Raw genomic sequence first — 27804 nt, forward strand, 5'->3', positions numbered from 1 at the left:
TGCAGCCGGAGAAGTAGCTCGCAATTACGAGTCAATCAATGCATATTCATATTCGAACGAGCGTTCCTGGAATGCAAAAACTTTCCTCCTCTTCTTCTTCTTCTTTCCGTGCCACGGTGTCGAGTCTGCCCACGCAGAGACGAACAAGAGGAAGAGGGCGAAACGTGAGAAGAAGAGGCAGACGCTGGATGGGGTAGATCGAGCGCGGAACGGCCAAGGGATCGAGAATCGAACGATTCGAGACACGCGGATTCCATAACGTCGTGCAAAGAGAGCAAACCATCGGGAGAAATTAATAAGCAGACGCGGCTGTTACTGCCTCGAAGAAGAAAAGGAACTTGTGCGAACGAGCCTCCGTGTAACACGAGAGAATATTTTAAGCGCTTTCTTCTCGCGTCAACGATTGGAAAATATCATTTTCTTCGACGATCATTGTTAGTATATTAGGTTGGAAACTATGAAACGGGCGTTTTTTGTTTAGTCCGTGTTCTTTGAATTCTAAAAATAAAGATTTTTTTCAAAAAGGCATATATGATTTGCCCAATCGTTGGCAAAAAGTCGTAGCTGCCAATGGAATATAATAAATAATGTGAAAAATTGCGCTTTTCGTTTTTTATTTTCATTCAACGCCTGTTGAACGCATAAAGTTTAAGAACCCGTAACATTAACATAAAATAATAAATAATAACGTGTCGAGCGTTCTCGTTGATTAAAATCAATATCGTTCGTTCGGTGGGCCCGTTTGGAAGCCGGCCTTTCGACGTTTCAAAATTAACACGTCCTTAAAGCGCGCTAGTCAAAAGCGTTCGAAAGTTAAAGCGTCGAGAAGAAACGATAAAGGTGAAAAATGAAGTTCCCGTAGCGGGCCGAGCGAGCGTACGCGTTCGCGTAGCCGAGCGTGACCGTTCGGTCGAAATAAAAAACGACCGACGTAACCGCGCGTATTTAGTAAATACAAGGAGACCACCGATACTTTATCGAACGATGAACCGTGCCTCCGATTTATCGGCCCGGATTACCGCGAATCAACTCCGATTTCATCTCGGCCGTCAAACTTGATGACACGCGAGAAAGTGAAACCAGGGCTGTCTATATTATTTTTCAACCGGTTGACGTCACTGGCTTCGTTTCCATCATTATCGTGACCGCGATTATTCAGAAACAATCTCGTTAATTCGTCGAACATTATCGTTCTATCCTTCGCGATCATGATCCATTGGATAATTCATGAACCGAACAAACTGAAACACGAGAAAAGAGGAGGCAAAAAAAACGAAAGCGATATCATTGAACGATTCGACCACTCCCATGTCGAGTCTAAATTGAAAAGGATTTCGATATTTCTTCCGAAGTCTTCTAGGTTAGTTGTTTCTTCATCGTTCGGTCGAATCGTTAGAAACGCGAACGAGTTAATCGGTAAATACCGAAAGATTCTTTTTAAAAAGGAACGAGAGAGAATGGGTAGGCAGAGGGGAATAAAAAAAAGAAGGGAGCAGATGAAGCGGGAGGGAGAGCGGGGCCTTAGCGAAGGCTGATTGGCCGTGTAATCCCCATTAGGCCCCACGAATCGATTCCCGTCCGTTCGCGTACGTTCGATATTCAAATAATCGAACAATAGGCCCTGCCGCTCAAACGCCGTTCTCGACTCCACGGCAAAAGGAACAAATTTAAATAATCATAATCACGATAATGCCCCGAGGACGGAGCAATGAAAGAGGACTCCTCGAGGCGGCCAAAAAGAAGGTCGCCGACGCATGCTTTCTTATTATTTCGGTAACGAACGAATCCTTCTTGTTGCTCCTTTTCCCGAATTAGTTAAAAAAATTATTTCTTTGAAAATCTTCCTCAGAAATGTTCGGCAAAGTAAGAACGGCGTTGAGAGTATTTTCGTGGAACGAGACGAGGGAAAAGGATTCCCTGTGGAATCGTGGTTCATAGGTGGAGGATTTCGAGCCTCGTAGATTCCCCTTGCGCCCCTATGCCTCCGCTCCCGCCCACCGTAAAACTTGAGGCCCCGTTTGGTTACACGTCAGTTTGAAGAATTCTTCACGAGTCAGAAAAATGAGCATCGTCATGATTTTTGAAAGTAAAAAATGAACGACTGGCCAGGAGAGAAGGGAACGGACAGACGAGATACGGGGAAAGAAAGAAAGAGAAAGAGAGTAAAGAAAGGTTGGGGCCCATGGACCCTTTTTCGAGCCCGTCTCCCTCTTTCCTCCCCCGCCGTACCCCACCCTTGGCTACGGTTGTTCACACACGCGCTCGATTCGAGTACACGCACGTTGATTTAATCTCCGCGTACGTCCCTTATATGTATGTTAATGTAACGTGCACCGGGAATCGGGATTAGGTCGGTCCCCGACCACCGGGTAAAACGATATTTCGAACGAAAAGTGAGATTGCCGCCGAGTTTCGTGGATTTCCAGACACTCTGGAATCTTGCCGAACAGTGCCTTCGGACCTTTACGACTCAATTATCGATGGGAGATAGGTGTCGAGGATTGGAAAATTCAGCATCCGTGCCGTGAAACGTTATTCACTGTCGGGACTGTAGAATTCGATTCGAAGCTCGATTATCGAGGATAACGTTGTAAAATCTAGCATCGCCAACGAAAAAGTAATTTACCCGGGTGAAAACGATCCCCGGCGTGTTCGGTCGATGGTTAAAAGTACACAAAATGCTTAATTTTCAATCTAAATTCTAATAAGCCCGGGCGTTCACGGTTCATTCTCTTCGGTAGCATCGGTGAAATTACTCTCGGGCCTCGGTTCTTGCAACAATAAGATGGAATACGCGCGCGATCAGAATGTCGTTTAGAAGGTTGCGGTGAAGCGATTATCGTGCGAGCAGAGGCTGAACCGTGAGCGAGCGAGCGAGCGAAGAAGCCGGGTCGTTCTTGCGCGCTTTACGCGTGCACGCGCGACCACTCGCGGAAAATAAAAGAGGAAACGCAGCCGACTGACGTTTATAGCTTGTAATACACGATCATCTATTATTATTATCTCGTCCACGTCCCACGGGACTCTCGATGGTCACCTTACACCCCTCCTCTCTCGTGCTTCTTGCACGGTGTCTCTTTCGATATCTAAACATCCCTTTCGAACGCGCTTCGCTGTTCGATTCGATACTCTAAGGAGGATTCGAGGAGCAAAAGAAAATTTGCTGGTAAGAAATCGATACGGCCGAAAGCGAGATAATTTTTCAGCGAAATTGTCGGTGGGTCGATAAATAAAATAAAAGTGGAATTTCTGGTACGAAATGCAGGTGGTCCGAGCGCGAGACGATACCCTGTGGAAGCACGGGAAGCCTCGGAGAGAGGAGAAGAAAGAGAACGAGTCGAAAAGTGGAAACGCAAGGTGTTAATTAATCAACCGTTCTGTTGGACCACGGAGAAGATCGTCGGATCGGGAAAGACAAGGGGGAGAAGAAGTTGCTGTGGTAATGCAGGCATTCGGTTTGGCAGGCCAGGGAACAAGGGGAAAAAGAATAAAGGAAGAAAGAACGAAAGAGAAAAAGAAAGGTAACGGTGGGGGAGAAAGACTCTGGAGCAAAAGGCTCGACGAACGAGAGGGAGAGAAACCAGCACTGACTGCGCTTATAATATAATATTCATATTTCGAACGAAAGATCTTATCTCTTAAATGAATCGAACTCGCTCCGATTCGAGATATCTCGAACTGGAGAGCTCCTCGACGCATTGTAATGGCCACGAGGCCGAATGCTTCTCTGTATGCGTTGAAACTAATACATCACGAGCAGAAAGTCTCTTTCTCCACTTCCCTGTCCCCTCTAAACCCGCTTATCGTTGCTCTTATTTCATCGGCCACCTTCTTCTTCCTCTTCTTCGATGTTGCACGCTACGATACATCTTCGGAATTATCCTTCCTTCTTTTCTTCGTCGAAACGTATCGGAAACGCGAAACGAAGCGCTGCTCGAATTTGACCACTTTCGATCTCGGTCGGAATGTATTTAGAAAAAGGAACAGCCACGAGGAGAGGAGAAAAAGAAAGGAGAAAGAAGGATTCCGTGGAGAGAAAGAGCTTTGCTCGGTCAAACACCCTGCGAGTATAGTTGGCTCCCTATGACTCTGGAGTTTCGACGAGCACTCGGACTCTATCTGGCCGGCCAGATCTCAGCGGCTGGAATGATTTTCGAAATATGATTAATTGCCCGACCATGGCATTTCTTCCGAGCTGGACTTCCAAAGCGCGCTTGTCGGAGATTTTTCTGCTGGTAACGATCCACGTCCAACGGCAAACGAGATTACGAATTCTTGGTTTCTCCGAGATGTCCCCTTCGGACCGCATTTTTCTTCCTAACGAGATCGAAATACCATCTTACTTTCCTAAACTCGAGAGTTAACCCTCCCGGCTAAATCCGTGAAGAAATCGAGAAGACGTGTCCGCGATGAATTCGGCAAATCGAAAAGAGTTGAACGGAGTTGATTAAAATTTCGAGCGAGCCTCGGGCGTTCCGAATCGACGCGCACCCCAAATCCAACCCCCGTCGCAGCGGCAATTACGAGGAGGGGTCTGGCCAGCGCGAAACCGACCAGGGAGAAACGAAATTCGAATCGTGGCGCAAACGCGTGTGCCTGGGCAAGAACAAAAGGAGAGAAGCGAAATACGAAGCGACGTAAAAGCAGGCCAAAAGGAGGAGAAAGAATCATGAAGAGGTAGAGACGAAGAACGAGCAAACCTTTGTCTCCCTTTCTCTTCGACGTCGCCGGGCCTTACTCCCACCGTTCGGCTGAACCTCCAGCGGGATTTTTAAATTTTGTCACGTTCAAGTTTAAACACAGTCATTTGTTGCGATCTCGACCAGCCCGGTACGTCTATGCCTTTTGCCAATGCCGATCTTGTCTCTCCTCTTCCAAGTCCTCTTCGTGTCCCCTTGCGATTCTTTCCTCCTTCTCGCTCCTTCTCCTCTATTCCTTGATTGCGTTCCTTCTTTGTCTCCAGAATTCGTAGCTACGCTTTTTTCGTTCTTTCATCGTCCTAGTCTTTATTTCCGTTCGTGATACTTGCCACGATATGTTCGATCATTAAGTTCAATCTTTCCGAGACTGAGAATTATTTGCAAGATTTGTTTGGCCTTTTTCAAATTTATACCATCTAGTTCGCGACTGGCTCGCAATCTTTCTTCTTATTTCGACTCGAACGAGAGCCGATCGAACGTCGTATAGCTAGCTGGGAATTATGCTATTTCGAAATTATAACATCTGCAACCAGGGACGGATGTAGTCCCGTCGTGGCCGCTCGAATTCGGGGAACGTATCGAGGGGGAGCATTGTTTCTCTGTAGCAGGTAATGACGCAAGGAGGGTTCAAATCGATCGTGCCTCGAGAATGCGTTTCGTTCCACTCTACGATTAGGTAATCGACGCACGAGAAGGAATCGTTTTATCGAGAAACAGATTAAGTTTCCTAAGATAAGCGCGCGGTTTCGAAACAATTAATTTGAGAAAACTACTCGTCGCGAACTAACGAGGAAGATAATAGAGACAGAGAAATCAAAATTATATCTAATCTAATCTAGTCGTTGATCCGATCGTATTTAAATCGGCGAAATTCGCGGTAAAAGAATTTTTCCCGGCGAAAACTCGAAAGCTTGGAACAAGTTGAAAATTCCTGTTCGCGAATCTCGAAAGCGGTCCGGGTGCCGCTCGGAGGAGAGGCGAGGATGCAAAAGAAGTAAATAAAGAGCGGGAGGCAGAGGGTGAAAAAAGGTGAAAAAGAAGGAAGAAAAGGGATCGAAGGTTCGAGGAGGAGGAATCGCGATACCATAATATCGCGGTTATACCAGGGTCTGTCTCTTTTCAAATAATTCAAAAACCGGCCGATCGAACATATATTCCTGGGCCGACTCGCAGCTCGCACCGTGTAATTATCGTAGAAGGGCCCAACAGACCCTGAATCGCTGAATGCTCACAGTGGTGATCAACCTTCGACGAACGACGATCGCTCGACTCTGTACCGTTGCTGAATCGCTCGAACGATAAGCTCGATTATCGATGTCTGCGCCAATAAATCCAATTATCTTTCACGGTGGCGAACGATCGGGCTCGAGAGCGTTGCTTCCAAAAGATCTGCTTCGTAAACGATATTCTCGGTTACTCGATAGCGTTTTTAAATTCGTCTGGAAATCGTGTAACAGAAGGATAGAAATTGAGAGCGACGCGAAGCACGGAACAAACGGTAAGGGTCAATTATTCATTCCCACGGAACGGCAGATTAAATAATAAGTACTCGTTGGTAGGAACAATGGAGAAGCGTAGCTGAAGCGATAAAATTTCAAGATCGACCCGACTAGAGGGTAGAACGAACGTGAGGATCTATGGATCGAGATTTCGCGATTCGCACGATGCCGCACAGCTACGATTTGTTAGATCATATTATACGTTTGTCCTTTACCTTCTCTACGGGGCGGTGCAAGGATGCAGCTGCGGCTCTCTTCAAGGTCTCCACCGGCTTCAAGATCTACGTATCGTACACGTGTAACCCAGGCCAGATTAACGTTTCGCTCTGTTTCGACGATCGATGTCCACCACCCGAATATTACCGAATCTCTCGATCGACTCGTTTCGCGTTTGCCCGAGGATAACAATCATCTTCGAAGACATCTTCTTTACACTTATTCTTCTTTCGGGAACCGCTTCTTCGTCGTTATCTTATCGAGCAATCGAACTTTCGGATTTCGCTTAAAAACACTCTTGATTCATTATCGGATGCGATTTTCGCGCGATTAGAAACTACTTTCCTTCGCGTTCAAAATCCATCTTTGATAAAATAGATATGTAAAATACTTGAAAGAATATTCTGATCCGACGATATTTAAATATAGTGGCTTTAATCCGTAAAAGACTCGTGACTGCGCTTTTCTATCGAGTTCCCACGACAATATGGCGCGTATTTGGGGAAAAACAAAAAAACCGAGAAGGGTTAGAACGGATCGTTCTTAAAGGCAGAGTTGGATCAGGACTTCCGGCGCGACAAAAACTGCCTTTCCTCGCGGGGTGCGTTTCCACGGGAAGGGAGACACCGGCAGATGGAATTAACACGAAATCAGGTACCGAACGCATCCATCCACACGTGGTGGACTCGAAATACCGAGTATATTACGTGGGAACCGTCTTTGAGGCCTAAAAAAACCTTTCGAGCGTCTCAATTTGTCAGAATGATCGAGTTCCAAAATGTGTAAGACAAGAAACGAGTAATTCTACATCGGAGGAAATTTCACGAAAGATTCGACATGTTCGATCGAGTTTCAATGCTGCGGTTACTCGATGATTAGAAAGTTTTTTACTTTTCGAAAAAGTCGTCGATCAAAAACGGTTCTCGCGCATCGCGAGAATCCACCGAACGATTAGGAAAGTTCTCATGCCGTTCGATCATTAGAATTTTCACGCTGCCATGGAACTCTTTCATGCAACCCTGATCGATGAATCGAGCGAAGAGAGGCACCCCTTCCCGATGAAAAATCTCGCGAGGGCGAAGGATGCTTGGAAAAGAAGAGAAAAAAAAAACGCGTCTGCTGATCGAAGAATTCGAAAAACGAAGGAATTCTCGAAAAGGTTGATGGAGAGAAAAAAAGCGAAACAGGCGATCAGGTACAAAGGTAAATAAAAACGAGAATGATTAATCGATCGGTGGATCGCTGGGACCCCTGGAGTTTCCCCGATTCCGTCGGAACCCTCCTTCGTGCCCCATGCAGGCTGGAGTCCTTTTTTGCGGCCACCGCGGAAGTACAGACGCAAATTACCAAAACAAAAATTCGAAAATATATTTCTTTGCCGGAAATTGGTGGCGCGCAACCCTTCAGAAGCGGCAAGCTGCGGGGGTTGTTCGTCAAGCCAGGAAATTAGCTCGTTTCCCACAACTTGTCACGCTCTCGATTCCCAGTTTCGGCGAGGGTCGAAAGAGGTTAAAAAAGACCCATTAAGCCGGGAAAAACATACGGCCCGGTAAAGACGCTTCGCGGTTGATAGGTTCCGAATCGCGGATATAAATACAACAATGCTCGGAGCGTTTCGAGAAGACGAATCGTAATAGTATTCCGAAATCTAAAATTATAAAGGCGACCGATAAAGTGGCGGCAAAGAGGGCCATGTGCGCGTTTCTTTCTTAGGAATCGACGCAGAACCGCCGAAGAGGGCAAAGGGGGATGCTCGGTGCCTGCTGTTTCTCAACTCGCTATCTCGTCGACTTTCGGTTTCGAACGCCTCCAAAAATGACGAAGACGAAGAGGATGTTTCTGGTGGGTCGATAATGCTCGTCGCACCGGCGTGCAACCGAAATAGCGCGATAAATAACGCGGCAATAAATTTTTCAAGATTTTTCGAATCGTACCGCGAGCGAAACGTGTTATCTGGCACGAGAAAGCTTGTCGCGATTACGGTCTGTTTTATTCGATCAAAGAGTCGAGTAATAAAAGGGCTTGGAGCGAGCCGCAGATTTAATTGAAGGCTCTTGCGCGCTTCTACGCCAGTGAACGAGACTTCGAGTGGCTCCAAAAGAGAAACTTACGGCCGGATCAGAGGATTTTTGAATCGGAAGAGCCACTAGACCGCACGAAGTGAGAAGTTGGCGCGGGGGTGTTCGAGAGAACGAGGGGCGACGCCTCGACGTGGAATTTAAAGGGAGAAACAGGGTGCAACGAACTCTCGAACAAGGCTGCCTCGAGCGACTTTCGTCTACGATACGATTTCTGGGGAAATCAATTTCGGAACCGTCAATCGCTTGATAGCAAAGCTACGAAAACGTCGACGATGTCGCCATCGAATTTGTACGTTTCGAATCGAAGAATTTTGCAGTCGGCTCTGAGCCTGATTAACGAAAGAATTATCGCGTTTTGCTTCGAAATCTCGTGAAAAATTGATTCGACGAAAACGCTGAGTTGGACGCGAGCTACGATCGATGATCTAACGCGATCAAGATTTAAAACGTAAAAGCTTGTCGAATAGGAGAAAAGTTTGTAGAAATCATTGACGGGGAAAAGAATGTTCGAGATTCTTATTTCTCCCTCTCTGTCTGTCCGTCTCCTGGCCTTTTTCACCAGACACGTGTATCCATTCAATGCTTTCCATTATCTCGGCCTATTTTTACAGTGACTCTTTCCTTTCAGAGCTGGATCCTTTCGTTTCGTACACGGTTAGATCCATAGACGACACTAAGCCGATCCACGATCCCCGAAACAGGATTTTTTTTCTCTTCTTCTTTCTTCTTTTCTCGAGGCCTCGTAAGATCTCGAGAATTTCACGCGAGTCACGTTTCGAGCGGGGGATCACGCCTCGAGCCTCTGACTCGAGATTTTTCAGACTCCACGACCGACGACCGTCCCTCTCGGCCACTCGAAACTGTCCGAATTCAATTACCCAAACAACGATGCGCGAACGATTCGATGACGAGAAACGTAACCGAGTGATATTTCTTCTAAATATTTGCCCGTTGTTAACGACGGAGCCGAGGAGTTTGCGTGGGAGCACCGCGGCTTTCCCAGGGATGAACTCGCTTGTTGATCGAGTACTTCGCTGCGGGACAAATCTCGAGGACTGTCTCGCTCTCGAGAAGGGATTTTCTTCTTCGTTAATGCGTCGATACACGAACGAACGTGGGAACCTGTTGTTTTCCGCCGAACCGCGTCGGTAAGATGCTATTTAAACCAAGCGATCTAAATGTTCAAAATACGGTTTTCATCCCCTGAACCACCGTTAGCGATCTATATGATTTCGTAGCTGTCCAAGTATGAAAAATTTTGAAGGACAAACGTGACCAAGAACGAGCGAACAACTGTGAAAAGTCGCGACAAAGCGTATCCAGTGCCGATTTAACCGGTCACCCGTCTGTTCGAACAAACAATAGCAACGACCCGAAAACTGTTCCCCTTCCTGGCCGTCTCGAAAACTCGAAGAGAAACAAACTCGAAAATCCTATAAAGCGTCACAATGGAGAGCAACGAGGGAAATGGTCGATCCGATGGGTAGATAAGGACCGTTCGCGGATAATATCGAAACCCGTACGGAACGGTGTTGACGGGTTGCACCTACACGCTGGTATACGCTTCGAACACAAAGACACGCGCGATCGTTCGTCGAGGCCTCGAGCCGTGGACGTATACAGCTGTTGCGTGGCAGCTGACGGAAAAAAAGGGGTTAAGAACCGGGGATAGCGGTGGCTGGAAGAAAGGCGAAAACGCGCAAGAAGGAGATGGGGTCGAAGAAGAAGGACCTTTATCGAAGGACGAAAAAGGGGTGGAGGGAGAGAGAAATCGTGCGGGGCTATTGAATTCTCGCAACCAGGGAAAAAAAGGTCTCCCGACTGAGCGAGCTTCGCGATTTCTGGATTTCCGCGTCTTTAGTAACCTGAGAAGCGAAAACAGTAGGGCAGGTAGCTCGGAACAGAAAGGGTGAAGGGAGAGATCGAGGAGGAGGAAATCGAATACCCCTCCGGTGAACCCTTTGAATCTGTCGCCGTTTGAATGAGGACCAGAAGACGTAGCCAAAGAAAAGAAAAAAAAGGACAAAATTGCGCAAGATGTCATCCGACGATGGCCACCTTTCCGTTCTACGAATATTCTCAACCTTGAATCCTCGCTTAAGTTTCGCGATCTTTTTCTCTATTCTACCAAAAAATTTTTCATGTATGTATCGTGTAAACGGCATGGTTCTTCCTTTTTTCGTCGAATCTTTGATCCCCCTCCACACGAGTTGTTCCAGATTCGAAGGAACCCCGCTACCTGCTCACCAGCTGTGTTTTCTCAAGAGATTTCGAATTTTCGGACTTCCCTTTCGTTACCCTTGGCCGCTTCGTTACCACCACTTTCGGTTCTTTTCACCTCGTTCGTCGGTCGAGCCGGTTTTGGGTCCTCGATTCCTCGAGCAGTGGCTTTTGATCGAGTTTGACGCTAGATCGTGATACTGTCTGCACGCGCGGAGATCCTGATCCTGCGGCGGAATATCCTGGAGCACGCGGTGTCGGTTTCGTTCGTGGCGATCGCGTTCCAAGGCAACGAAACACGGAGCCAAGATCCATTAACCTTTCGTCCCTTTTTCTTCTTCCTTTTTTCCCTCGGCCAACTCGCGTTTCGTTGTTTTCACTCGTCGAAGTCGCGCGCGCGAAAACCGAGCGACATTTTTTGGGAGCCTAATTTTCGTTTCTAATGCGTGTGGTTAAAAGAGGGGAGGAAAAAAATCAATCGAAAAGTTGAAAGTCCCGTACGGTTTTCCCATGGGTCAGGTAGAAACGAAGGTAGGTATCGAAGTATCCCGGGGTTCCTCTCTTAAATCCAGGATCTTGTCTTTCTATTTGAATAAGATTCACCCTGTTTATCATTTTCTACGATTTCACCCCTCTGTCTCACCCTTTCGTGCGCGCAACGAAACGGGTACGCGCGTATAATACGTAAAAATCCTTTCCCAAGGGGTGAAATGAACCCCCCGGTATTTTTTCTTTTTCACCCTTTTGCCCGTCAGTTTCTAACGTCAAATTAGAATTTTGTACGGACCGGCTGGATAAAAATTCGATTTTCACCTGGGCCTCTCCTACTTTTACCCTTTCTTTCCCTCCCCGATCGTTCGTGCCCGGTCCTCGTCAAAGTTCGCGAGCCTTCGAAACCTGCGACTACTTCCTGCACTGCGTTTTAAAAATGTAAATGTAACTTATGAAAGAAAGACACGAATAATGATCGAAAAAGACGTTGCGCGATGAAGAGTTTCTCACCTTTACGTAACTAAAAAACACCGTTCCTTTCCGGATTCATCAATTTCGAGGCGACGAAAAAAGAAACGGTAGAAAACGTGGAAAGGGAGAGCGGAGAATTCGCGTGAAGAGGAAAAGGGTCGGTTTCTCGCAAGACCAACGACACCCTCGGACTCGTCGAATGACAAATGGATTTCTGGACTCGATTATATCCGCTAAAAATCTGCGGCCTACTGTGCTGCGCGGCGAGTGATTTGATGGATGGAGAGGCGCGATCATGTGTGGAAAATTCGCGCCGCGAATCACCGATCGAACTTTTCACCGAGCGAATCGAGCACGTTCGAAACCGTGAAAACGATCCACGGAATCCGAGTCACCGGTCCTTCTACCCCTTTTTTACCCTCTCTTTCTTCTCTGTCCTTTCCGCCGTCTGGCTGGCTCGCGTCTCTGTCTTCGCTCGTATTATTTATTTTCGACGCGTCAAAACGAGTGACTGATGACGGCACGATGCTAATTCCGCCATGTGGGAACCGATCGTTACCAGATCTCATCGACGCGAAACGACAAAAAACTGGGATCGTAAGATTCGGGTCGCGGAATCGCTCGAAAAACGCGAGCCCACCTTCTTGGAATATCGTTGACGTGCATCGGTCGCCGTGCGTAGACGAATCGATTAATTAATTAATAAGTCGAACAATTTCTGACGCGGAAAAAGTTTCGATTACAAATTTTTGATCGATCGACTTCTGACCTCGCTCGGGATCGATACAAATTTTCTACATTTGTTCGAGGAGAATCGACGAGGAGGAAAGGCAGAGAGGAAACGAGAGGTGGTATCTAATTTCGAAAGATAAACGCATCGATTCGAAAACTCACCGAATCTGACGAATTGGCTGCCAAGGGGTCCCATTAGTCCGCGTTGGAAGGAAACGCCGATGAGCGTGACCGATCCCGTCGAAGAATCCATCAGCTCGCCTTTGAAACGATAAAGGAACGAGTCAGTTTCTCGATGAGCTGTAAAATGCACGTTATTCTCGTAAAGTGGCGTGTATCCCGAAGAAACGGAAGAAAAAAGAGATACCGGTTCCATCTTGTTTACCGGACGGAAGATGCTCATCGAAGAAACCTGAAAATCAAATATTGATTCTCGGTTGTGCGCGTGTAGAGCGTCACGCGATGCCGGTCCGCCTTTTATTAAGTGATTACTCTCATTAGCTTGCACGCGATGCGCTTTGTAGCGGTCGTTACAAGCCGATGAGACACAAAATGGCGTAGCCGTTTGCTCCTCCTTCTTTCCACGAGTCTCGATCTCGTTCGTCTCCTCGCGTTCCGCTTTTTCTCGCTGAAAATTCGTCCGGCTCGATATCGCGCGTCCAAGAATTAACCATCCTCTCGTTCGAACACCGCTGACAGTGAGAAACAGCGTCGATCGCGCTAGCTATCGCTTGATATACGATCCACGTTACGTTCTCGTGAAAAGTAATTCCCTAACCCCTTACGACCTATGCAAAATTGATCTTCCAAATGGAAGAACAGACGCCGTTGCGACTACGGTATCCCTTGTCACCCTATGTGCACTCAGCCGGAGACCTATGGGCATCATTAATATTCGAACCGAGTGGCTGCGTTTCATGATGCGCGTTGCATAGATTCTCCTTATTATTCTATCAAGAATGGAACGCACGCTTTTCAATGGAATCCTTTCGAAACTTCTTCGTACGAGAAATTAACGTTTCGAAACAATAACACCTTCGTAATCGGCTGTTCGGAACTTTCCAATTAATAATTTTTTACTCGGCAAAGTTTTGGCCATCCCCTAGCGTCTCTTCCGTTTTTGCATATAAACGGCGAAATAAGTTCAGTCACGACGCGCGATATTTCTACGCGATTTAACGATGAAAAAGTGACGATAGCGAAGCGAGTATCCGCTGAATAATAAATCGACGTTTAACTCGACATCGAACAGTGTCATCCGCAAAGGGTTAAGATCCATCGTACGACGACGAATTAGTTGGTTCGTCGAATCACTCTTTGCCTATAAATAAGCCGTACGAGCGGGTCTTTGATCGAACCGAAGGGAGAGCAAGAATTACGTAAGGACTATTAGCGGTATCGATCGCGATGGAAACGATCACAACGTCGAGTGTCCATCACGACAACGACGACGACCACATCGACGTCCAAAAGAGGGGAAAACGAGGTGTATCGAAAGCGAGTTCATCGATCGACCCGCGAACTGATTAGCCCCGGATGGTTTGCGGGGAACGCGAGCAAAAGCGGTCGCCTTTTTTGCGTCGCGATTTTCACCGTTGCTTATTTTGCCTGTCCCTTTCTTTCTCTGTTTCGCGCATCGAGAACCCCCAAGCTTCTTTCCTCGCCCTCTCCGCCGTTCGTCGATGGTTCGTGTTCCACGACGCACGCTCTTGTCCATTTGCTCGTCATGGTTTGAATTCTTACCGACCGTCCGACCGGACGACGAACCAGCCATTTGGAATTCGATCAGAAATACTTAAGGTGGCGTCTGCTCTCCTCTGCCTCTCTTTTGCTCTCCTTCTCTCTCTCTCCGTCTCTCCTTTGGCCGTAAGTCACCAATCAGCCCCCACCAATCCAGCTACGACTTCGACGTTGTTCGACGCCGGTGGAGACGCGGTTTTGGCCTGGTCTCTATCGGCGAGGCTCACCGATTCCAAAGGCTTCCGAAAGAATTTAAATGAAGCCGGGAGCGGCATATCGAACTGGCTAAAATTAATTGATTTATGGAGCGCGCCACGATTTTATGCCGATGCTTAGTCAGCCAGCGGAGAGACGCATTCGACGGTTCCGGATGATGACCAATTACCGGCCGAGCTGTTTCTTACGCGTCCTGATCCTTCCTTAGGACTTTCGGATCGAGATCGAAACGCGAATTCCTCTTCTTATTCTCCCTTCTGCGCGCTGCACCTTCTTTCGCGGCAAATTCTTTCGCGATATACAAATTGTTGCTGCGCGGTAGCTTCGCCCTTCCGAATAAAAACCGATTAATATTGCCACGCGTTATAATCTCGAACCTATCACGTATTCTAAAGGGAACGGTAAAGTGGTTAATGACGAAAGAACACGCGTTTTCAATGTCGATAGTATAAATAGAGAAACGATTCGGTGGACGGGGTCGAATACTCCTCGATGAACCATGCCGAATACTGATCGTTTCTCGTCAAAAAGAACCCGTGAACTTTCAATGAAAGGTGGAAGCTCATCAATAAGTTATGCACGCGTGCACATTGCCCTTTGAAGTGCCGCTCTTCGGGCTTTTAACCTCGCTCAATACAATTCGACGAGTTGAACGATCGAGGAAACTACGATTCGACCGCCAGACATATCCGATAAGGTAGCTCCCGAACGTTTTAGTGACAATACGTGATGCTAGTCATAATGGTTAGACTCGAGATGAATAAATAACCGCATATTTGAAAAGCGGAAGCAGCGTCCTAGAAACGTGAATGTACTGGACAATTAAACCCTAATCTAATATAAAATATTAATGAAACTTCATCGAAAGAAACCGAGTTCGTATACTTTTTAAAGACTAAAGCGCTTCGTTGGATGCTAATGCCATCTAGTTTCGCGAAATTTTCACTCCAGAATCGAGCGTTCGTCGTAGGGAAGTCTGTAACCTTCGAACGGTGAACGTACTGGCTTGAAAATATCGCTAGTTCCATCTGGCGATGAGCGGTCAAACTGCTGATGGAGAGAGTCACTATTTTTTAACAAGTTCTGACTTTTGCGATACGTTCGTTTACGGTTATTATTTTACACAAGATTTTTTATCTTTTTGAGCTGGTATTAAAATTTGTTTAAACTGCTTGGCCTCTAGATGCTATGGCCATCTAGTGTCGGTACATTGAAACTCCAATAGGTATAAGATCTTCGAAGTACATTTTTTTAAATGTTAGGTTTCGACGTTTTAAAAAACTTTGTCAGAGTGAATAATATTTTTGTATAGAAACCATGGAATTTATTAAGAATAGACAATTTTTTTATTTGACTGATTTCGTCGTTCATCGTTATGGTGTTGCGATGCCGTTTCCGAAGAGAATCAAAAATAAAACTACCATGAATTCTCAACCTTTTTAAACGACTTTACGATGTACAAATTAAATACATAATATTCTCTCGAAGCAAGAAATCTAATTCGATTTGCACCGATAAGATAAATGAAGCGATCGGAAAGAGGTATTTACCATAACGACGCAACACCGTAAATACTTGAGATACCGAAATTGTTTAGGCAAGTTAGGGAGATAGCTGTAAGAAGTGGACAACTGTCGCGGAAGGAGAATTATTGAAATTAATCGAATCGTGATCGGAGCGAGCGTCGTTTCCAAATATCTCGACCAACATCTCCGTGAAGCGAGGCAATCTGTCTAGCAGGGAAGTTGCCGGGTCCAAGTTTCGCCGAGGGACCGGAGCTCAAAGGCACAACTCGATAATTGTTGTTAACGTGATTTCCGCGGTAGTTTGGACATCTTGCGAGTAACTTCGTCAAGCAGAAGAGAGTGGAGAGCCCGGTGCTCGAGCAAACACGAAGCAGCCTGGAACAAAAGATCCGGCGTCGTCGTGCACCGTTTCTCGACCCCCTGGCTCAACAAGTTTGCGCAGAGCAAAAGGCAGGAATACACAGTGACGGGCACACGGTTTCGCGTGTAACTCGCGCGGCTCGAAGGGTGTTGAAGAGTGAAAAAGGAAGAAAGCGCGGGTGAACCGAGCGAGCGGGGTGGCGGCCGGGTGAACCTCGGTTTCATGAATGGACATTCATTGAAAAAAAAGCCTCTCCGCTCTGGCGTACTTTTCAGCTACACCGTTGCGCCTCTCGTGGACAATTCCGAGGCTCGCAACGCGGCGGTGGTAGGGAAACACAGGTGGTGTAACGCTACTGCCTCCAATCGATTACCATGTTCGAGGCTCGTCGGGCTAATTCGGCTCGCGTCGACGGTTCAAAACTGTTCGATTTGTACAAATATCCACACCACGATGAACGCGTGACTCGATTGTCCATGACCGATCTATTTCCCTTCGCCTCTCGATCGACCCTGGCCCGTCACTCTGCGATATCGTGTTTCCCGAAAAATCAGCTAACCGATCCGAAACAAAAGTTTCTTCGGAACAATTTAATATTCACGGGAGATACGATTTTAATCGCTACGACCTTGGGCACGATTGACCCGATGCTCGAATGGCGGAAGTTGCTCGGCAAGGAAACCGAAGCACCATTTCAGCAGATAACGCTAAGGACAACTTTGAACTCGAAGGAGTTCTGGTTTTCCTAGTTTAGGTCACGACTGGCTGCAGCATAAGCAACGGACAAACATGGTAATTGCATGCAGCTGCTATCGAGACAGGATGTCAGCAGTTGGCGAGACTACGGAACAACTGATTAGCCGTATTATTCCGTGTATTCTCTAGGAATTATTGTCCTGGCACTTAACATACACCTGTATATCACCGTTGGACTATCAAGATAGAGTAGACGTTGCAGCTCGTAAGTCATGGAGATCCCCCTGGGACTTCCACGCCGACTGAATACGATAAGGGTTGGCTATAAAGTCTGTTGTTTTCGTCGACAGAGGAAAAAGATGCCGAAGAGGATGTCGCTTTTTATCGTCGAACATGATCCGACGTACACCTGCCGAAAGTTACGCTGATCGAACGTGAAGAAGGAAAACACGCGAGCTGTGCAACGTTATTCCTCGAATAAAAGTTTCTTTTGTTCGACTGGAAAGTAAAGTAATTGATTTGACGCGGGAAAAGGGCTTTCGATGGCAGGCGAATCTCGTAAACGCGACGAAAAGTGGATTAAAAGGCAAAGTTCCTAAGTACTAGTTAAAACTTGGACTGGAAACGTCGTCGGCGATATTGGACAGAGAAGAATCGTAACAACTTACATTTCCATTAGAGAAGAAGAAAGCGCGTTATTCGAAGGGCTCGTGAATCTCCGCCGTCAAACGCGGTCGTTGAATCATAAGTTGTCTAAGAATTTTCGAAAATCTGCAACGGGAAAACTTTGAAAACGATGCAACATCTTCGCGAAAACAATGATCCGAAATTAATCGATGACGAACGAAAGTGGATCGTCTCGAGAACTAATTATGATAAAGAGCAATAGGGTTGTTAGGCAGGCATTATCGCGAAGGAACTCCGGCAACGAAGCCCAACGACTTAATCATCGGGCGAACTTTGCGCAAAGAGCTGTCGAGAGGCAAAAAGGGTAAAAGAAAAAGGAGTCCTATAAGTCGTTCTGACATTGGGAACAATAGAGGCTAGGTTTCGCCTCATCCATTGGGGAACCAAAACAGCGCTTCTCTTTCCTGCTCCACTCGTATTCCACCGAAACTCGGCTAGAAAAGACTGGCCCGCCAAGAAAATCCCAAGGGAATCCAATCAGAGCGACGAGAAGCTCGAAGCGCCTTACCCTCGTCGACCTCTCGAGTACAAATCTCGAGTACCTCTCGACTGCCTCGACGAATGGCCAGAACAGGATTTACAGCGTCTCCTGGAAGAATCCGTGTCTATTCAGAAGGGAACTGTCAAACTGTAATCAAGTAATTTCTTTTTTTAATTTCGTCGAATCGATCGACGGGCAGATCGCGTTTCGCGAGTGTTGCTCTCGCTTCGGAAATGCTCGCCACGTGACCGGAATGCGCGGCCAATTTCGATAGGATCGAAGCTACCCGATTCGATGAAATATAAACGAGATCGCGAGGAATTTTCACCTGGTACGTTCGCGAATTAATTATAAGTTACTTCTCGGTAACGCGAGTACGTCTTTCGCTCGGGATTCGTATTCGCTTTAATTCGTCGCGTCACGGTGTAGCTTTTCGCCGGAATTAGTCAGCGAGTGAACAAGATTCGAGGGATAATTTGTTCGGTATAATAGGGACGGTAGCAAATATTTTCTGGAAAATTTCCGGGGTTGAATTTGACGGGAATTCGTGGGTAATGCACGAAATCGATTGATTAGGAACTCCATCTCTGAAATACTCGACAAATTTTCTACCTCTAAAGCTCGGTTTACATTAGTAAAGTAAATGGTTGAGTATACTATCCCATTTCTGCACTACTTTACCAACCACTTGTCCAATCATTTATACTCGCGTCGAGTTTAACGATCCTTGACTATGCAAATTACATAACGCAACATAAATACAATCCATATTCGTCGCGTACGAAATATAAATTGCGGCAGTAACCTGGCTCCTCGTTACGCAACAGAAAATGCACCGAAACGGACGAATTTCGTTGAAGCGTCCTTCGAACGTTCATAGTCTCGTGTTTACACGCCGTGATTGCTTCGCGAACAATCTCGCGTATATTATCGATCTTGTGTTTCAGTCGGTGTACAAACACGCAAGAGGTCGTTCGTCCCTCGGTTTCGTTCGATTTTCTGATCGATCTCACCGGGTCTCGAGTGCCTCGAACATCGTTGATCCATATTTCTAGATTATATTTCGGTGAACGACATTCGGCCGCGTATCGACGCGGATCGATCGGAATTCCAACGAAAAGACTGCCACCGCTCCCGGACCAGAGCGGATCGAGGCAACGTCGAAGAAGCAGGAAAAAGATCAATACCCATGTCCCATTTACTGACCCTAACCGTACGAGGCAACCCCATAAAAGCAACCGATCCTTCTCGTCCTTAGGCGACCGTCGAGTAAAAAGGGAAAAAGAGAGAAAGTCACGAGGTGGAACGGTAAACTCGCGTTACCGAAGATCTGTGTACATTACGGATTTACGTTATGGGAAGGAGGATGCCGCGTTAGACGAGTCGTCGCGCGATTCAATCGCGTGCCGTAACGTTCGAAAACATTATCGTGCGAACTCGTGAGTGCTCGTCTCGTCGTCGCGCGACCCTCGTCACGTTCGACGAGAACGAATTTCGAGAGGCAACTTAGCGGCAAAAGTTCTCTCGAAACCTATAAAAGATCGTACCGCGATACATGCGCGAGCCATAAACGGAACGTACGTCCGTCAAGTAGGAGCAACGAGGGAGCGCGAGCACGCGCGTTTCAAAAGTTATCGATGCTATTAATTCTTGGCAAATCCAACATAAATCTGTTATCTTATGCTCGGACCAAGTCGAGGAAGCAATATAAATTCAGCGCGCGCGATGACGCAGGTGGCGGAGCAAAAAACGATCCTTTTAGCATTTTCAAACGTTTGCATTACGCCGCCATCGCTGTTAGCAATATTCTCGCCTCGTAAATATCCGCGTTTTGACAACGAGATATTTCCTGGTGTCTAATAATTTCTCGCGGAAGGATGACCGAATTTTAACGAGACGCCGTTACGCGCATAATGTCGTTCGAGTAGAATTCGAAAAGGGATCTCTCCTTAAGTTTCTGCGTTTTAAATGTAGTGGCCACGCGTGACTTCGTCGTCCCAGTTTTTTCTCGTCGCCTGGTAATTTCTAGCGCTTCGGAGATTGCGGTATCTCCGTAAAAATTTCGACGAGTAAAGATCCTCGGTGCAAAGCCGGTGATCCGCGCGGACTAAATCACCAAGATGCATGGCTTTGCAAACTGTGCAAAGGGGATCAAGAATCCAGCGCTGACTCGTGTTTGATCATCCGCGATAGCACAGAATCCGGGAGACGAGCTGGTATTTACGAATATATCGGATGATGAACGAAGACAATTATTCCAGACAGCCGGAACATCAAACAACATCGGACTGCAGCATCGACGACGCGAAATCCTTAGCATAAGATCCGATCGTTTCTTCCGAAACGAATCGATCGCTAATTTAATCAGTGTCGCCGCGATAAATCGACGATGAAAACTTTTTTTTCTCGACCGACGGACAAGCCCAAACGCGAATGCTCTCGTTTAAATCAAGTTTCATTCAAACAGGATCAAACGGTACATCGGCGTTTTGAAATTCCGCGTTTCGCTGCCGATTGTTCTCTTCCAACATTTTATTCTTTCCACCGAGCGCGCTAATCCAACAGTGAATACCGAACAAAAACCGTCGTTTAAATGAAATTCTATTCAAAACGGATGGGTCGAGTTTTGAAATTTCTCATTTTTGCTTCGGAACTGTTGTTTCGATTGTCCGGCAAAGAATCGTTCGAACGAAATTCCACTTGTACGCGGTTTGTAAGTTCGACGAACGAGAGAGGAAAATAAACCGTAAACGGGAGCTTTCGTTGGAGGTAAATTTGACGGCACGAGGCACGTAGCTAAGGAGAAACGTATAATAGGAAAGCTGTGTGGAATATAATGGTATATTCGGTTGTAGGTGTCGAAATTGTTGAAGGGGTAGAAGGACGTCGTTCGTTCGGACGGTGGAGCGTTTCTCGGTGACTCGTGCGCGACCCCGAAGAGAAGCGGTATCGAATCGAGGATCTTCGCAGATTTTCGGGGAGCTTCGTTCGCCCACGGTTCGCCCGGGCAGCCGGCACGGCTCAGTACACTGCGTGGCAGCCTGGACCGCAGGCGCCTCCGGTCGAGGACACGTAGTCGCGGTTGCGTGCTAGCGTACGTTCGTGTGCTTTCGACTCGACGCCGTTCTACGTGCTTTTTGGGACACGCGTTCGCTTCCGCGTCACTCTCGACGTTCGTCCCTGGAGCCTCGACGTTTCTACCGACACCGCGCACCACTTTGCATAAACTGCCTTCCCCGTTTTGTCGCGATCCCGTCGAGAGGAATATATCGAATCTCGAAGAACAAACGGAGCAGAGCGATTTAAACTCGTATCGCCCGCGACCCAATAACACTCGATCGGGCAAATGAGCTGATCCGATCGAAACCGAGCATGCCGCTCCGAGCGAAAAGATCGTGATTGATCGACGAGACGAGCTGCTCGAGATGACAAGGTTGAAATTGATCGTCGGTGACGGGGATCGATCGACGTTGATATTCGTGGAAACGATGGGTGCTCGTATCTCGAGCAGGTCGACCCGGTGAGCTTTTACCGAGCCGTCCGAGCATTGTCCGTGCCGTTCGCACGCGGATGCCGATGCTGGTGTCTCTGATTCGTGGTGCACCGACTGCGCGTGTACGTGTGTGCCGTGTACACGGAAGATGTACGACACGGCATAGGCCGTAGTCGTGATACGTTTGTCCCGCGCGGTTCTTTGCTGTTTGCGAGCAAACTCGGTATACGAGGTGTTTTGTGGCCGAAACGGTACAAAACCAAGAGACAGACGGACAGAAGGAGCGACACGGTGAGAACGGAGCGTGGAAACGGAAGAAGAAGAGAGAAAGAGGGAGCTTGGAGAGAGTAATGATCGTGACGACGGTCGCGCGGACAAATGAACACCTCGGCACAGCGTTTGGGATATTCCAAGTGAGTAACGGATCAACCGATCTCTTATCTTTTTGCGCGAATATCGTCCACACGCGTTTCCATCTAGGAATTATGTTCCCTTTAAGACGATCGACCTTCTTGCCGAATCGATTCTAACCAGCCGCGCTAGGATTTTGATCTTTCGTGCGGGCTAATCGAGTCGATTTCATTCGCGCAGCCAGTTTGCTAAGGGAAAGAAATCCTTCGAACTGAAAATTGAGATGAGACCCATTTGCTAAACTGGTTCAACGAATCCCCTTGGGAAATTCGATGAATTTTCCCTAACTCCTCTGCTCTGGCCGTCGTGCCGCTTCTTCGCAATTTTCTGCATCCCCCCAACCCCTGGCCGTTTTCGCGTCTCTCAGCCACGAACGCGCGATAAGAAATCGTTCGAGCATGCACATTCCCTTGGCTACCGCATTTGGCGCGAAATCCAACGTGCGGTTGGCACTGGACCGACCAATAACGTGCATCCTCGAGCGAGCTGGTTCGTGCTTAACAAGGATTTCTTGCTGAAACTTTCCGGAAAAATCTCTTTGCGTTCTCGACTAACTTGGCCGCGTTCAAGCGTACCGCAACGCTACACCGTTGACCTTCCTCGAGCTCCTGTCGTAACCTCGAAATAACAGCGGGGCGTCGAATCAATGGTGCTCGTTCCTCGGCCGAGAAATCACTCGAAATATTTTTGCCAAGAAAAATGTCGCGCTACTCCATCGGGGAAAATCTCAATCCTACCGGCTCCGAGGAAATCCAGCGGTGAGACGATCTTGATGGGAGCTTCGAGATAGCGAAATCCGCCGGTCTTATCGGCACGAAGGGCAAACTTCCGAGAAAATAGGAATAGAAAAGCTGCCCGCTGGAAAAGAGAAAATAGCGACCGGCTTACGTACAGATATATCGAGGAACGAGAGTCGTAAATAAATTTGATAACGCATAACACTACCTTCCCCCTTTTTACTACCGATAATTATTCGTTTACCGACGAATTAGCATCGAGTCGAAGGAATCGCGTACGAGATTGCGGTGTACACGGAATATGTCAGAAATTTCAGCGGCGCCGTTTCGCCGATGACATTACCATTTATACGAGCAGCTCCGGAACGAGACGCTTCGTAAACGCAGACATCGAAATCCATGCAGGAGATTCGATACGAAATGGAGGGAAGCGTCGCGAGCAAAAGGAAGCAAAAAGTTAGCGAGGCGACAGAAGTAGGTTTCAAACGGTAGGACGGACGGCTCGGCTTTTTATCATCGTTCTAAAGTGCAGGTTTCAGTAAGACGAATCGCGAGTCGAACCGAGAAAAACTCACCTATTCCTGTATTTCTTACGATCTCGAGACAGCCGAAGATATTGGAAGAGCCGGTCGTTGATCGGTCCAACTTATTTCTCGCGAAACGGCCAACTTTTCCGCCTTTTCCCGAGACAAATCTTTCGATCATACCGAGCTTTTACCCACCAAAGCCGTCTTGCTTTTGCATTAGCATTTAAATGGCGAGCCAGGAAGGAGCTGGCCAACTTTGTCGCGCTACCGTCGCGGATTTTACGCGTTGGCCAGATCCAGCGAGGAAACCGGCTAAGCGGAAAACGTGGGAAAAGATGGAGGTCGCAAAGTTGTCTTTACGACGTTTTTAGAGACGCTCGTAACGAGCCGCGGTTACAATATCCAGTTACCGAAGCGTTCTACCGTATTAGCATTTACACCGAGTTAATTGGCTTTATCGTAGCCCGTGGCGCGATGATAAAAACCATATGGCGCATCGAGAATCCATTTAGGCGCGAGCTCCAAGACGCAGCATCACCGGGGAGTGGGATAATTCGCGGATTTGGATTACGGACGACAGAAAACCACCTTGACGACAGCTCGTAATTTTTGGTCATTGTTCTTTCGATGCTCGACTTTGCCGACGTTTTAACTCGACTTACTTTCTTCCCGGTAGAAGGAGATTGAAAAGGAATTCGTACAGAAAGCAGATTTCGTGTTCGACGTTTTATCAATTTCCGTTCGAATAAAGAATTAATCGAACAAGGAAAAGATCGTCGAGAAATATGTTAATTAGAGGATGGAAAAACTTTGAAGTTTACGTAGGACTTATCGAAAGGAAACGCAAGTTGCAGCCGAGTGTACCGTACCAATTTAGATTGTTCGCAACAGATGCAAAAAAATCGATCATCCAGCTTGGACGGTCGCGACAGACTTGATTCCATCGGTAGGGAAAGGGTGGGAGGAGGTCACAAATGGTAGCAGAGAGTATCAGGTGGGAAACAATGGATAAGGTAGAAAGGAAAGCCGAGGGTTTTGGAGGGAGGGTGGCAGGCGGCTAGAAAGGGGGATGAGGTTCGGGTGTAACTGCTCTTATTTCTTCTCGCAGCCGGCGTGGCCCAGGCTGGAAACAAAAGGCGATCCGACATCAAACATTCAAATTAGAAAACTCCCCCGCCGGTCCGTTCGCGGGCTGGATTACCTAACCCCTCCTCCCCCGGCCCTTTCAGTTTCCTAAAGCATCCAGCAGCCCTCTGCGTTTCCACAGGCCCCGTCGCTCACCGTTAGACCTTCGCATCCTACTTTTCGCGAAGCCACACACGATTCCAGCGGTTGCCTCGGTTGTCTGAGTCCCGTTTAAGCTGCAGCCTACTTTCACCGAAATCCGCCTACGATTTCGAAGGCTCGTAAATCGCGGCCCACGCGAACAGCTTTTGTTTGTGCTCGCGCGTGCACCAGCTACCCCTATGCGAACGTACACATATTTGCTCGCGGTCAGATGCAAGAGGACCGCCTGTAGGCTCGTGGCTGCGGTGTTAAAACAAGGAACGCGAAAGCGCGATCAAACAGCGGCCCATGGTATTAGCGGCCGCTTCTTGGCGAGATTGGAACGAGGAACAAAGACGATACGCCTCTGATATTCTCTTAAATACCAGGCAAAATTCCAGTGGCCTGCCGTGCAACGCGTTCCGATGCAACGATATTATTGTCACCTTTGATCCGATACTTCCTCGGACTCGAAGTAACGTTTGCGACTGAACGAGACAATGTTAATCGTTTAATGCGCGATAAATTCATCCAGAGTGACTGCGACGGACACAAAGGATACTCTTCCCGTTTTTTCTTCAACGAAGTGGTCTATCGATTGGTTTTTATTCAATTTTTTATCGAACGGAACAACATTTGCTCGGAGCACCTTTCAGTTTACTCCGCATGCTCTGGTGGGTTACTTCAAAAGCAACGTTGTACGGGTTGTAACTCTGTCCGTAAAGAGAACTCGATAAACGAATAAGTAAAACGAAAATTATAAAGCGTTGTCGAGATCACGATCGAGATGAGTTATCCGCGTACGTAGATGCCGATGATCGATGACGGAGGCAGCGAAACATTAGTAAGAAACTTATCGTCGCGTAAAAAGTAATATCTACTACTGTCGGAGACAGTGGTAGAAACGAGCGTCGACCGGTATCCGTGACTCGTAACTCAGTTTCGCGGCACTGTTAGCAAACTTTTGTATCCTCGAACGCGTGCATGATGCACCACGAAATTTCGAAACTTCTTCCAAGTAGAATCGTAGCAAGTATTTGCGAATTTGCGAACTTATCCGGTAGGAGTTTCATTATAGGAAGCGGTAGAGGTTGTTTCTGCTCTTGTCGAGCAAAGAGAAGAAGCCGAGGGAAGCTGGAAATTTTCCTTGATACCTTCGGTGACTCTGCGTCATTCCCATACGAGAAATAAATCTACGTTCCAGATGTTTTCGTACACGGACAAGACTTTCCGGAAAAGTTTCTCCGCTTCCAGTGGAGAGAACCTTTGCCGGATAACCTATCCTCTCTCGAGAGGCCTACCGACCAGAAATGTACCCACCGGTTCGAAGGCATATTTTACTCGCTGATAACCATAAATCGCTTACCCTAACAGTTCCCTTTCCATTTATGAAAGCTTCTCCTATCTTTTCGGGGAAATTTCCGTGGAAAATTGTAACACGAGCCAACGTATCCTTGAAATTGAACGCGAGCATCCAGTTGATTCGAAAGCGATTAAAGTTCAAACGTACAACAAAGTTGCGCGCGTTCGTGCAACAACGCATGGTGAAGTTTCGCTATAGCGTCGAGTTGAAGTTGAGGAGTATCGTGTCTGACCATGTACGAACTGATTCTACTTCCAGCGGTAGAACTCGTAGCTGCTGAATGTCAGATCTAACCGAAAGTTCTGTCCACTTTGCGAGCATTATAACTACCGCGTTACGAAATAGCGGTTTAAGTGATTAATCTGTTCGAAAGAACGGCAGAGTAACAGTATTCAGAATTTATGCGTTCTTGAGAATTTTAGCTCGCGAATTACGCGATCGTCACGGGACAGAGCTTCTACCGTCTACACAGGATAGACAAGAGCGAGAAGTACGAGTTGGTCTAAAAGTTTTAGGAGACTCTAGACTCGAAGATGAGTCGCGTTCGGGGAGGTTGTTGCAAATCGATGACGAAGTTCTTGGAAGTATTCTGAATGAAACGCAAGTTTTAGCATGAAAAGCGATAGGTGAATAGTCGAGTGGTTCCGAACAAATAACATCTGATCGCGTAGGTCGATGAAAATTTCGGAACGTCCTCGATAGCTGCTTATCACGGTAGATAGAAGGGTACACAGGGACGGATAGAAGTTTACGGTAGACCTAATAGCGGATCATATTCGGACAGAAACGACTTGGCAGCGGGTCCCCGATGAAAAGCAGCTCGTTCGAATTCCCGTCGGGGCGTCGAATTTGACTCGGGGCCAAGCCGGTAAGTCAAAGTCGATTAATATCTCGCGCGCGGTTCGTCGGCTTTAAAATTGGTCGGTGGTGGATTCGGAAAAAATGTGTTGCCGGTTCGTCGATAAGAGTAAACGTTACGTGTAAGCTAAAATTGACTTTACAGTGTTCGCGCGAGACGTGCCGGTAATTAGTTCCGTCGAGTCTAACGTTGGCTGCTGCGGCGACGGCGGGAAAAAGCGAAAAAAGAAAAGGGAGAACGAGAGACGGCGCGGGCTCGGCTCGATATACCTTTCCATCGGATTTTAAATGAGATTCAGCGCGAAAGAAACGAGAAATCGTAAGTCTGGCGGATCGAACGACCGAACCGAACTATCGGGTCTCGACGCGACGCGTCAACTCGTCTCGACGAACGAAATTCAAAAATGAAACTCCGCTGTTCGCAATTTTTCTCCAGTTTATCCACGCTGCGATTTCTCATTGTTCGAACGTTCCTCCGAAGCGTTCGCTGTTGCGGAAACAAAGAGTGACGGCGTATACAGGCAGATACAAATATCTGTCGTGGCAGTAATTAAAAGGAATCCAAGACACGAATGCACTTGTCGTCGTTCGTGCTCGTTTCGCGAACGTCGCATCATTTCCTTGCCGTTCGTCGAGCCTGCAATTGACCTATCTTTCGTCCCTCCATTTCCACCCCCTCTTTTTCTTTTAATGACTCGAACCGAAAGAACTCGTCAGAAGTCGTAGACGTTAGCGCGAACGAGGGGAGAAATGAAGCGAGAACGCGTGCATTCCACCTCCTCTTTCTCCCCTTATTCTCCTTCGCGACGAAATGAAACGAGTCGAAGAATTACTTTCCACTTGGACCCTATCGGTATTTTTCTCTCTCCTCCCTTTGCTCCTTCTCCGTCCTCTTCGTTCGTCCATTTAAATTATTGCTTCTGAACTTTCGCTATTTTTGCTCCCTCCGTAGCCAACCGGTCCCTTATTTTAAATTCGGTATCATTCTCTTCCGTAACTTCGAAAGCAGTTCTTTTTATCGTTCGATAATA

General features: G+C 47.3%; 2 protein-coding genes across 8 annotated transcripts in view; one reads left to right on the forward strand and one right to left on the reverse strand.

Moving 5' to 3' along the window:
• LOC100874702 (zinc finger protein castor homolog 1) overlaps positions 1 to 27804 on the reverse strand; it is a 186459-nt gene that overhangs the window by 119670 nt on the left and 38985 nt on the right. The window contains exon 1 of one of the 3 annotated variants that reach the window (XM_076534814.1): positions 12574 to 12642. The exons of the other annotated variants lie outside the window; for them this stretch is intronic. The gene's annotated coding sequence lies outside the window, so the exon portion shown is untranslated. Of the gene's footprint in view, positions 1 to 12573; positions 12643 to 27804 lie in introns of those variants that run through there. 3 annotated transcript variants of the gene reach the window in all.
• Positions 18178 to 27804, forward strand: part of LOC100883994 (uncharacterized) — a 47956-nt gene continuing 38329 nt past the window's right edge. The window contains exons 1-3 of one of the 5 annotated variants that reach the window (XM_076534866.1): positions 19013 to 19426; positions 20380 to 20887; positions 20974 to 22024. The gene's annotated coding sequence lies outside the window, so the exon portion shown is untranslated. Of the gene's footprint in view, positions 18276 to 19012; positions 20888 to 20973; positions 22025 to 27804 lie in introns of those variants that run through there. The other 4 variants (XM_076534867.1, XM_003702765.3, XM_076534868.1 and 1 more) reach the window with 4 other exon arrangements.

This window comes from Megachile rotundata, chromosome 8 (assembly GCF_050947335.1).
Source record: "Megachile rotundata isolate GNS110a chromosome 8, iyMegRotu1, whole genome shotgun sequence".
NCBI lineage: Eukaryota > Metazoa > Arthropoda > Insecta > Hymenoptera > Megachilidae > Megachile > Megachile rotundata.